The sequence below is a fragment of the Coenobita brevimanus genome, chromosome 17, assembly GCF_032717465.1.
Source record: "Coenobita brevimanus isolate Jiangsu-jjx chromosome 17, ASM3271746v2, whole genome shotgun sequence".
Taxonomy (NCBI): Eukaryota; Metazoa; Arthropoda; class Malacostraca; order Decapoda; family Coenobitidae; genus Coenobita; species Coenobita brevimanus.
Window position 1 is genome coordinate 23,257,677 of NC_136970.1, and position 9,989 is coordinate 23,267,665.

The window sequence follows — 9,989 nt, forward strand, 5'->3', positions numbered from 1 at the left end:
CACAGAATAAGCAAAACCAAGCACTCTGGACAAACGAAACCGTTTATGAAAATAACACAGCAGTAAAAAGTTGATAAGGCAGAGGATACAGTATAAAAGAAACAGTATAGTTAGCAAAATGAGAGCTAACAGTAAATGGGACTAAATAAGGTAAACAGTATACCGTATGCTGTCGATGGAAACACAAGAATACACTGAATAGCCTACAACTGATAGCAAGTTGTAAACACATAGATGCAGCAAATTACAAAGCAATGGGTCAAACAGCTGTAGAAAGATTAAGTAGATAATATTTAACACAGGAGTAATCTCGATCAGTTTTGTTCTTAAACTTTTCGACCCCCCGGGTATCAACAAAAAAACGAATTCTGTGGATTTTTTTTTTTTTTTCAGCAAAAGAGTATTAGTACACAAATTATTTCTTCACTGTCAGATTGTTTCTGCTATATCATACACGAAATTGTTCTTTTATTCAGGATGCCTTTCTAGATACCCACAATAGACCATTTCAATGAACTACTTTAAGACCACCCGGTATAGATAGCAAAGAGCAAACAGAGGAGAGTAAGCAAAGTAAAAATCATCGAGTAAACAGAACCCCCCAAACCAAATATCGGCCTCAAAGACAAGCGAAACAGCCTGACCTTAAATACACAAGCCAAAGGCCGAAATAACTCCCCCCCCCCCCGACACACACACGTGCGCGCAACAAAAATACAAACACCCATCGGCAAACTCCACTGAGACAAATAAAAACTTCACACACACACACACACACACACACACACACACACACACACACACACACACACACACATTCTATCCGCCTTAAGTTCAACATCGTGGGTCTGTAGACTTCGTAGCACGTCCTCCTAAGTGATTTATGCTTATGGTTTATGCCTTATCGTTCTCGTGTAGGTTATTTAAAGTTGTATGTTATTTATGTCGTTTCAGTATCGACATGGAGTAAATCAGTAACATACAAGAGGGTAGAGTTAATATATAATGTGCTGAATAAAGTGCTATGGAAGACATGTTGAGAAATCTCTTAAGTCCCTAGAATGCAACCTTACAGAACTTATATTAAGTGGAATGGTAGGCCTCTTACCACCATTGTCTCAGGGGTTTATTGTGCCAGTTACACCCTGATTGTCTTTTATTTATATAATTTTAATGCCGCATTGCATCGATAAAGCATAGGAGGATAAACAGATGCAATCAGATTAAACAGCAGGATAGAAGGTGCAGTGATATCTCTTATCCCACTTAGAATGCGGCCGGTTTCTTCTGGACATGGTAGGGTCCGTAGCACCTGTCCCTAATCATTTTCTTTCGGTATTTGGTACATTAGTATTCTCTTGTACAATATTTATACAAACTTTGGCGGTATTAACGCTTTCATGTTTGAAACAACTCTGTCCCGATTATTATCTGTCGCAAAATTATTTTAATCAGCTGAGTGAGTCTCGGAAGTCTGGGGATGTTAAAACCATCTCCATGGACCCTCTCTTGTTCGGCATATCTCTTTCATTCTATTCTAGTAAATATTACATGATTTTAGTCAGTTAAGAGTAAGTCTCAAGAGCCTGAAATTATCCTATTCTCATTAATATGTTTCCAAACGATCATTCATCATTATCTTCATCATCATCCGGACCTCCTTTCCGACCTTAGGACAGGGTGAGGAGTAGCTATGTCCAGACAGCCCAAATTTGTCCAATCCATTCGCTCACCAATTCAAGACCCCAGAATCCTGGCTCTATCTGATACGCCAAAAACATTTAACACATCTGTAGCTTCACATAAACTTATTCGATAAGAGTCAATCCTGACGCTGTCACGTTAAAAAGGGGTGCCAAACCCCTGATCATGCGCTTCTCCTCACAATATTCATCCACCCATCTCGATGTCTTGTCAGTCCTCTAACCTCACCTACTTCCAAACCTCCCTTCCTCACACACTCATCCACCATATCCCTCCACCTTCTCCTTGGCCTACCTCGCCTCCTCCCTCCTTAAAATTCGCTCAGATATACCTTTTTCACTATTCTATTGTTTTCCATTCTCTCCACATGACCATACCATCTCAGTACACTCTCTTTGATTGTGGTGCCCACAGACTTCTTCACTCCACATCTTTCACGAATCACATTATTTCGTATCCTGTACATTCTCTCTACACCACATACATTCCTCAGCAGCCCCAGTGCCACTGCTCTCACTCTTGACTTTTCATTTTCATATTACACCATAGTCTCACGTCCATATGTTGAAGTTGGCACAAATATTCCCTCATATAAGCCTCGTGCAGCTGCAACACTCAAGCCTCTGTTTCTTACGAAGGCTTTCATTGCACCAGTTACTTTTCTTCCTTGTGTCACTCTACTTTCCACTTCTTTTGCACATTTTCCTCTCTATTCTATCACTGTACCCGGGTACTTGAACTCTCTCACCAATTCTAGTCTCTCTCCATTCACTGTAACATTGCACTGAGAGTCACCGTCTCTCTCAATAACCATCACTTTACTCTTTTCTGCATTTACTCTCAAGGCACGACTCCCATAGACATCAGTGAAACTGCACTAGTCTACCAAGTTCTTGTCTGGTATTTGCACGTAGTACTGCATCAACAGCATACAACAAATCTGAGGTATTCCATCCATCACCATTCATTACCAACGCCATCCCCCTCTCCATTACCCGTGTTTTTACTTCTCTCATAATCCCATCCATATATACATCGAACAACCATGGGGACATCACACAACCTTGTCGCACGCCCACACTGATCGTGAACCATTCACTTAGATGCCCATTAACCCATACACATACTAAACTACCATCATAAAAACTCTTGACGGCATCTAGCAGCTTACCATGTACACCGTACATGCGCAAAATCTTCCACAGTCCTTCTCTGTCTACTTTGTCGTATGCCTTTTCCAGATCCATGAATGCCATAAACACCTTATGGTCCTTCTCACAAGCCTTATCCACTATCTGTCTCACTGCACATATTTGATTTGCACATCCTCTGCCACTCCTAAAGCCACCCTGTTCGTCGTTCACTAGGACTTCTAATATCTCTCTTACTTTCTCTAAATTAATTCTTCCATAAACCTTCCCTACCACACTCAATAAACTTACACCACGATACTTCTTGCACTCACTTCGCTTACCTTTATTTTATTTTATTTATTTATTTTTTTTAATAACAGAACAGAGGAAGGAAAAACAAATGAATTAAAAAAAAAAAATCCATGCACCAGATTACTGGTGTCCGCTGTTCATAAAATATCTGTAACAGTTAGACTTGAACAGCAATAAGTTGAAGTCTGGAGGGAAACATCTCTGGGGAAGCGAGTTCCAGAGAGATGCAGTTAGGGGAATGAAAGATTTCTGATAGGCAGAAGTTCTGCAGTATGGCTAAGTGACATTCCAGTCATGAGCGCTACCAGCTGCTCGTGTAGCACGAAGGAAGGCATGGAAAGGTGGCACCATGGACGCAACTTTGTCTGAGCATTTTCTATAGAAATATCTGTAAAATAACGCAAGGGAGGCAACATTCCTTCTTACTTGTAGGGGAGGTAGTTTATTAGTAATAGCAGGGTTATTAATAATTCTAACAGCTTTGTTCTGAATTTTGTCTACTTGTTTTAATGCAACCTCTCCACATCCGCTTCACAAGGGTGAGCAGTATTCAGGCTGACAGCGCACATGATTCTTATAAATTATAACTAACTGTTCGTCAGTGAAGAAGTTACAAACTCTGTACAATAATCCAAGTTTCTTTGAGGCGGCTTTAGCAAGCGATCTGACATGAGAGGGCCAGCTGAGGGCACTGTTAAGCGAGATGCCAAGAATTTCAATACTTTTGGAAATGGGAATATTTGTAGCATTGAAGGTAATATACGATTCTGTACAATTACAGACTTTCTCCACTCAGCTGGAAAAGTTTCACTAATCCATTCCGTCTTAAATATCTCCTACGGACACTTTTTTCCCCTCTTTCCACGACACTTAATCATCAATGCATACACCTCATCAACCCCAGCTGCTTTCCCATTTTTCAGCCGCCTCACAGAGCTCGTCACCTGTGCGAGGGTCACGTTTCCTAGCACTGCATTCCTTCTCCACAACCCCCCCAAAACCAACCATGTTTACAGTGGTTCTGCTCCCTCTGTTCCCATTCATCAGGCTTTCAAAATATACTTTCCATCTGGTCCTGATGTCAGGACACTAAAATGTAACACACTACAAAATAGCTAGTAACATATATATGTAATATAGAGGTTAGAAGAAAGTTGTGCCTAAGCAAGAGGGCTAAAGAAAGTAACGCTGCACATTCTTAATTAGGGATTTAACACACAGCACAGTGTGATGCTTGATGGGAAACTCTCCAGGCTTGGGAAGTTCCACACACCCGTGCCCTTACACGTGACACAACCAGTCATATACAGGGGAAATGGGAGAGACAGGGCAGAAAGGGTTGGGGGAGAGAGACGGAGAGGAAATGCAGGAACAGAGCGTGCAGAGTTAGCAAACATAAAACTGCTCTCGCCTCAGTACTGTTCTTGTGCGACACTGCCTCTGAAGAAATAAACGACCCCAGAACCATCCATATCTTTCTCCTGCCATCCACAAGTACAACAAACATTCTCTTCTACTTAAAATCCCTACAGTCTAACACACTATTGGAAAAGCTCAGCGACAACTACGATATTGTTTTTGATGGCAGTCAATAATAGTATACTAAATATAATGGAGAAAATTATAAATCAACTGGAGCTGGGCTATACACATAATATGGACTGAACATACAGTACTTACACTCAATTCTTCCCAGAGCTTCATTGATTAATTGCATAGTTTCTAACTTAGGTGAAGTTATCTTATTATTTGTGCTCATGTTTAAAACCATCTCAGGCAGTGGTTGGAAGTATTTATGTGTGTGATTAGGATGGTATAGTGAATGTTTGTAGCTAAGGTGGGCAAAGTTCGTGTAAGTACAGTACAATAGTCAGGTGCTATTCATAACCGATAATCTGTTCCCAGTCTATCAATTATACCTTTTCCTTCTAAGAATAATGACACCTTGGTCATCATCAACATCAACACGAACACCGAACTCATCATGGTCTCCAAGAGACAACACATTGTCACTTTTGCTAGTGAAACAAACGAATGAACGAAAGTGTCGTACATCCTTATATGCTGTTCACCTTTGCCCTGTGTACATTTTCACGTTTCAGCCAACTGGAACAGTCCCTTGTGAAATGGCTATCATAAGAAATCATGACATTCATTAGCATTGCAACTTCATATTTGCTTCAGATAAACTCACCCACAATCAGCGCATCGGGCATTCACAGTTTTTCCACGTCACTCAAAACACATCAGTTATCGTAATTTGTCCAGATACACCACCATCTCATACTTCAATATCTGGACAATAATAATCTACCACCTACATCCTTCACACTTCTTTCTGCTTTCATTTCTACATTTTCGTACCTCTTTCCAGAATAACTTACTATTTTCAGAGTAGTTCGCATCCATTTTTCTTCCAAGATCATCATTTACCTCCTCCATTTTCCTCTTCACTAATCTCCGTATGTGCTTCTTACTCTCAATATACAGTATTCAGTTCTTATTTCAATTGAACCCCTGTCCTGTAACCGGTCTAGCCACTTCTTCCTTTTTTCATCCACTGCTGTCTTAACCTCTTCATCCCACCATGATACTAAAAAGGTAAAGGTAACATACAAGAGAACATTAAGGTGTCATCCATGAGTAACAGGCTTCGAACAAAGTATGTTTTTTTTTTTTTTTATGCAAGGAAGAAGGAACCAAAGGCCATGAGCCCGCAGTAACAGTTCCCTCCAAGAGAAAAACAAAATACAATAGAGAGCCAAATTCAAGATCCGATCATTTTGAGATGCCTGGACACACTGCGTTTGAAAGACTGGAGATCATAGGCAGCAGGAAATACAGACAGAGGGAGACAGTTCCAGAGCTGACCTGTTGCATAAATGAAAGACTGGGAGTAACGGTTAACTCTTGCATTAGAGAGTTGGACAGAAAAGGGATGAGAGTTTGCTGCCAGACGGGTGCTACGCGCCGTCGTAGAGGTGGAGGAATGCAAGCAGACAGTTCAGAGGAGCAGTGACCATTAAAGTAGCGATACAAAAGAGATAAAGATGCAACAGTGCGGCGAAGAGACAGAGGTTATTGTGCAGGAGTAAAGAAAGAGCGGAGTCGGCTTAGCACACCCAATCTCTTGGAAGCAGATTTTACAAGAGATGTAATATGATCTTTCCAAGATAAGTCCCGAGTAAATGAAACCCCAAGCATGTTCAAGGATGATACAGGATTAAGCTGAATATTATTAAACATTAGTGGGTATACCTGTGGAATATTTTGTCGGGTTGATAGGTGTAAGAACTGAGTCTTAGATGCATTAAAAACAACCATATTATTTTTACCCCAGTCAGAGATACGAGCCAAGTCAGACATTAGGTGTGCCATGGCCTCATCCCTTGTTTGTTGAAGTAACTGTTGAGATAGGCATTGCGGGAACCGAATGGAAAGGTGAAGGGTGGAGTCATCAGCGTATGAGTGGATAGGGTTAGATGCACAGCTTAGAAGGTCAATGATGAATAAAAGGAAGAGAGTTGGTGATAGGACAGAGCCCTGAGGAACACCACTGTTGACAGATCTAGGAGAAGAACGATGGCCGTCTACAACAGCGGCTATAGAACGACCAGAAAGGAAGCTAGCGATGAAGGCACAGATAGAAGGATAGAAACCGTAGGAGGGCAGTTTGGAAATTAAAGATTTATGCCAGACTCGATCGAAAGCCTTTGAGATGTCAAGTGCAATGGCAAAGCTTTCGCCAAAGTCCTGAAAGGAGGATGACCAGGAGTCTGAAAGGTAGGTGAGAAGATCGCCAGTGGAGCGTCCCTGACGGAACCCGTACTGACGATCGGAAAGAAGGTTGTGATAGGAAAGATGCCTTAAAATTTTTCTATTGAGAATTGACTCGAAAACTTTTGAAATCTATCTATCTATCTATAGCCCGACGCCCTAATCCCGCAAAGGGTGGCCACAGACAAAACGCCTCCAAGTCACTCTGTCACCCACCATTTGACTCCCCTCCCCCCAACTCACCCCGCCCTCCCTCATATACCTCTCAACTCCATCCCTCCACCTCATCCTCGGTCTACCCCTCCCTCTCCCTCCCTCCACCTCACCTACATACACCCTCTTAGTCAGTCTTTCATTCTCCATTCTCTCCACATGTCCAAACCACCTCAGTGTATTTCTCCTAATCTTTTCAACCAAATCCACATCTACCCCACAACGTTCCTTCACTTCTTCATTCGTCAACCTGTCCCTCCATGTCACTCCACATGCTCCTCTCAAGTAACTCATTTCCACTGCTCTCACTCTTGACTTGTTCCCCTCTTGCAAGGTCCACGCCTCGCTTCCATACGTCAGGGTAGGGATCACAATACCATCATGCAGTGTCTTCTTAACTTCCATACTCACCTCCCTATTTCTCATCACTGCTTTCAGTGTACCAACAACCTTTCTTCCCTGCTGTACCCTTTCATGTACTTCATCCCCCAAAGTTCCATCCTTACTCATCACACTACCCAAGTACTTGAATGCACTCACATTCTCCATATCCTCACCATCCAACCTCACTGCACACTCTGTGAAACCCCACTCTGTGAAATAAAGGACGTTAAAGCAATTGGACGATAGTTGGAGGGTTGGGAGTGGTCACCCTTCTTTGGGACTGGCTGAATGGGAGCAAACTTCCAGCAAGAAGGAAAGGTACAAGTTGACAGAGAAAGGCGAAAGAGTTTCCCTAGGCAGGGTGTAAGCACAGAAGCACAGTTCTTGAGAACAACAAGAGGGACCCCATCAGGCCCATATGCCTTGTTAGTACTGAGGCCAGTGATGGCAGAAAATACATCAACTGAAGAAATTTTAATGTCAGCCATGAGGAAGTCAGAGGGGGGAAGTGATGGACGAACAGTACCGGAATCGTCTAAGGTGGAATTGGAGGAGAAAGTCTGTGCGAAGAGATCTGCTTTATCAGTAGAAGAAATAGCTACAGAACCATCAGAGTAGAAAAGAGGAGGGAAGGATGATGAGGTAAAGTTGTTAGAAAGATTCTTGGCAAGGTGCCAGAAGGAGCGGGACGAATTCGAGTTGGAGAGTTGAGAGTATTTAGTATGGATGAAATTATTTTTAGTAGAGCGAAGAACAGACTTAGCACGATTCCGGGCAGAAATGTAAAGATGATGTGATTCAGGGGTGGGTTGGCTCCGGTAACTTTTGTAGACCCTCTCCTTGTTGCGGACAGCATTAGAACAAGCGTGATTAAACCAAGGCTTTCTTGCGTTAGTCAAAGGATATGAGAAAGGAATGTATGCTTCCACGCCCGAGAGAATAACCTCCATAATGCGCAAGGCACACTCAGATGGCTCACGGCCATGGAAGCAATAATCATTCCAGGGAAAATCAAAGAAGTACTGCCTAAGGGCCTCCCAGTCCGCGGCTCCAAAATGCCATAGACGACGTTTCCTTGGAGGGTCCACAGGCCGTATCGGAGTGATAGGACAGGTTAAGGTGATAAGGTTGTGATCGGAGGAGCCCAACGGAGAGAAAAGATTAACAGAGTAAGCAGAAGGATTAGTTGTCAGGAAGAGGTCAAGTATGTTGGAGCTCTCTCCAAGGCGGTCAGGGATACGGGTAGGGTGCTGTACAAGCTGCTCTAGGTCATTAAGGATAGAAAAGATGTAGGCTTGTTCACCAGGTGGATCCGTGAAAGGAGAGGAGAGCCAAAGGTGGTGGTGAACATTGAAATCTCCTAGAATGGAGATTTCAGAGAAAGGAGAAATGGATAGAATGTGTTCCATCGTAGAAGTAAGATAGTCGAAGAATTTTTGATAGTCAGTAGAATTAGGGGATAATTAACAGCACAGATATATTTAGTCAGAGAATGACAGGAAAGCCGAAGCCAGAGTGTAGAGAATTCAGAAGAATCGAGTTCAAGAACACAAGAGCAAGATAAGTCGTTGCGTATATATACACAACAGCCACCTTTGGCTTTGAAATGTGTATAGAGAAAATAGGAGGATACAGAATAGGGTTTGCTGTCAGTTGCCTCAGACAGCTGAGTCTCCGTTAGTAAAAGAAGGTGAGGTTTAGAGGAGGAGAGGTGGTGCTCAACAGAGCGAAAGTTAGAGGAAAGGCCGCGAATGTTGCAGAAATGAAGAAGAAGAGAGTCAGACAGTGGTTCCAGGCACCTCGAGTCGTCACCGGGAGAGGGGCAGATGGTGGGGGCATTTATGGTCCCCCTCCCCTGGGGACTCCAAGGCTTGGTGAAGAGACGCCATTTTTTTAAATTTTGAATACGAAGTGTAGTGTGTACTGTGCATATAGTCTGGTGTAGATAGTTAGAGAAATTTGTACTGGAGAGCGTGCTGGCATACTCTCTGTGTAACTGAGACACTGAAAAAGTTCAGCAAAGGAGGATGGTCAGGAACTAGTCCTGTGGGCTGATGAAACGGGAGCTCCAGCACTCCCTGTCATCAGCTTTCCATCCACCTCGGGAGTACTGCCCTGCTGGACTGGTGTTAAAGCCATAAATAACATGGAAGGGATTAAGGTATAAGACGTAAATTAATCACCAAGGAAGAGGTAATTGAGAGCAATTATGAACACTTTGTTGATACAAAAAAGGCAGAATTTACAGGACGAAATTAAGGTGTAATATTCAGAATAAAATGCAAAAAAAGATGTGCAAGAAGGCCTGATAAGCTGATAAGAAAATGATCCCTTGAGTACTAAAGTGAGGGCACAAGTCGACACATGACCTGCTCAGCCCTGCCTATAGCCTACAGTACATCACATGCCGCGATTTTGAGTGGCACATCAATTTGCAATATCGTGACTTACAGGCGCCAGCGAGAG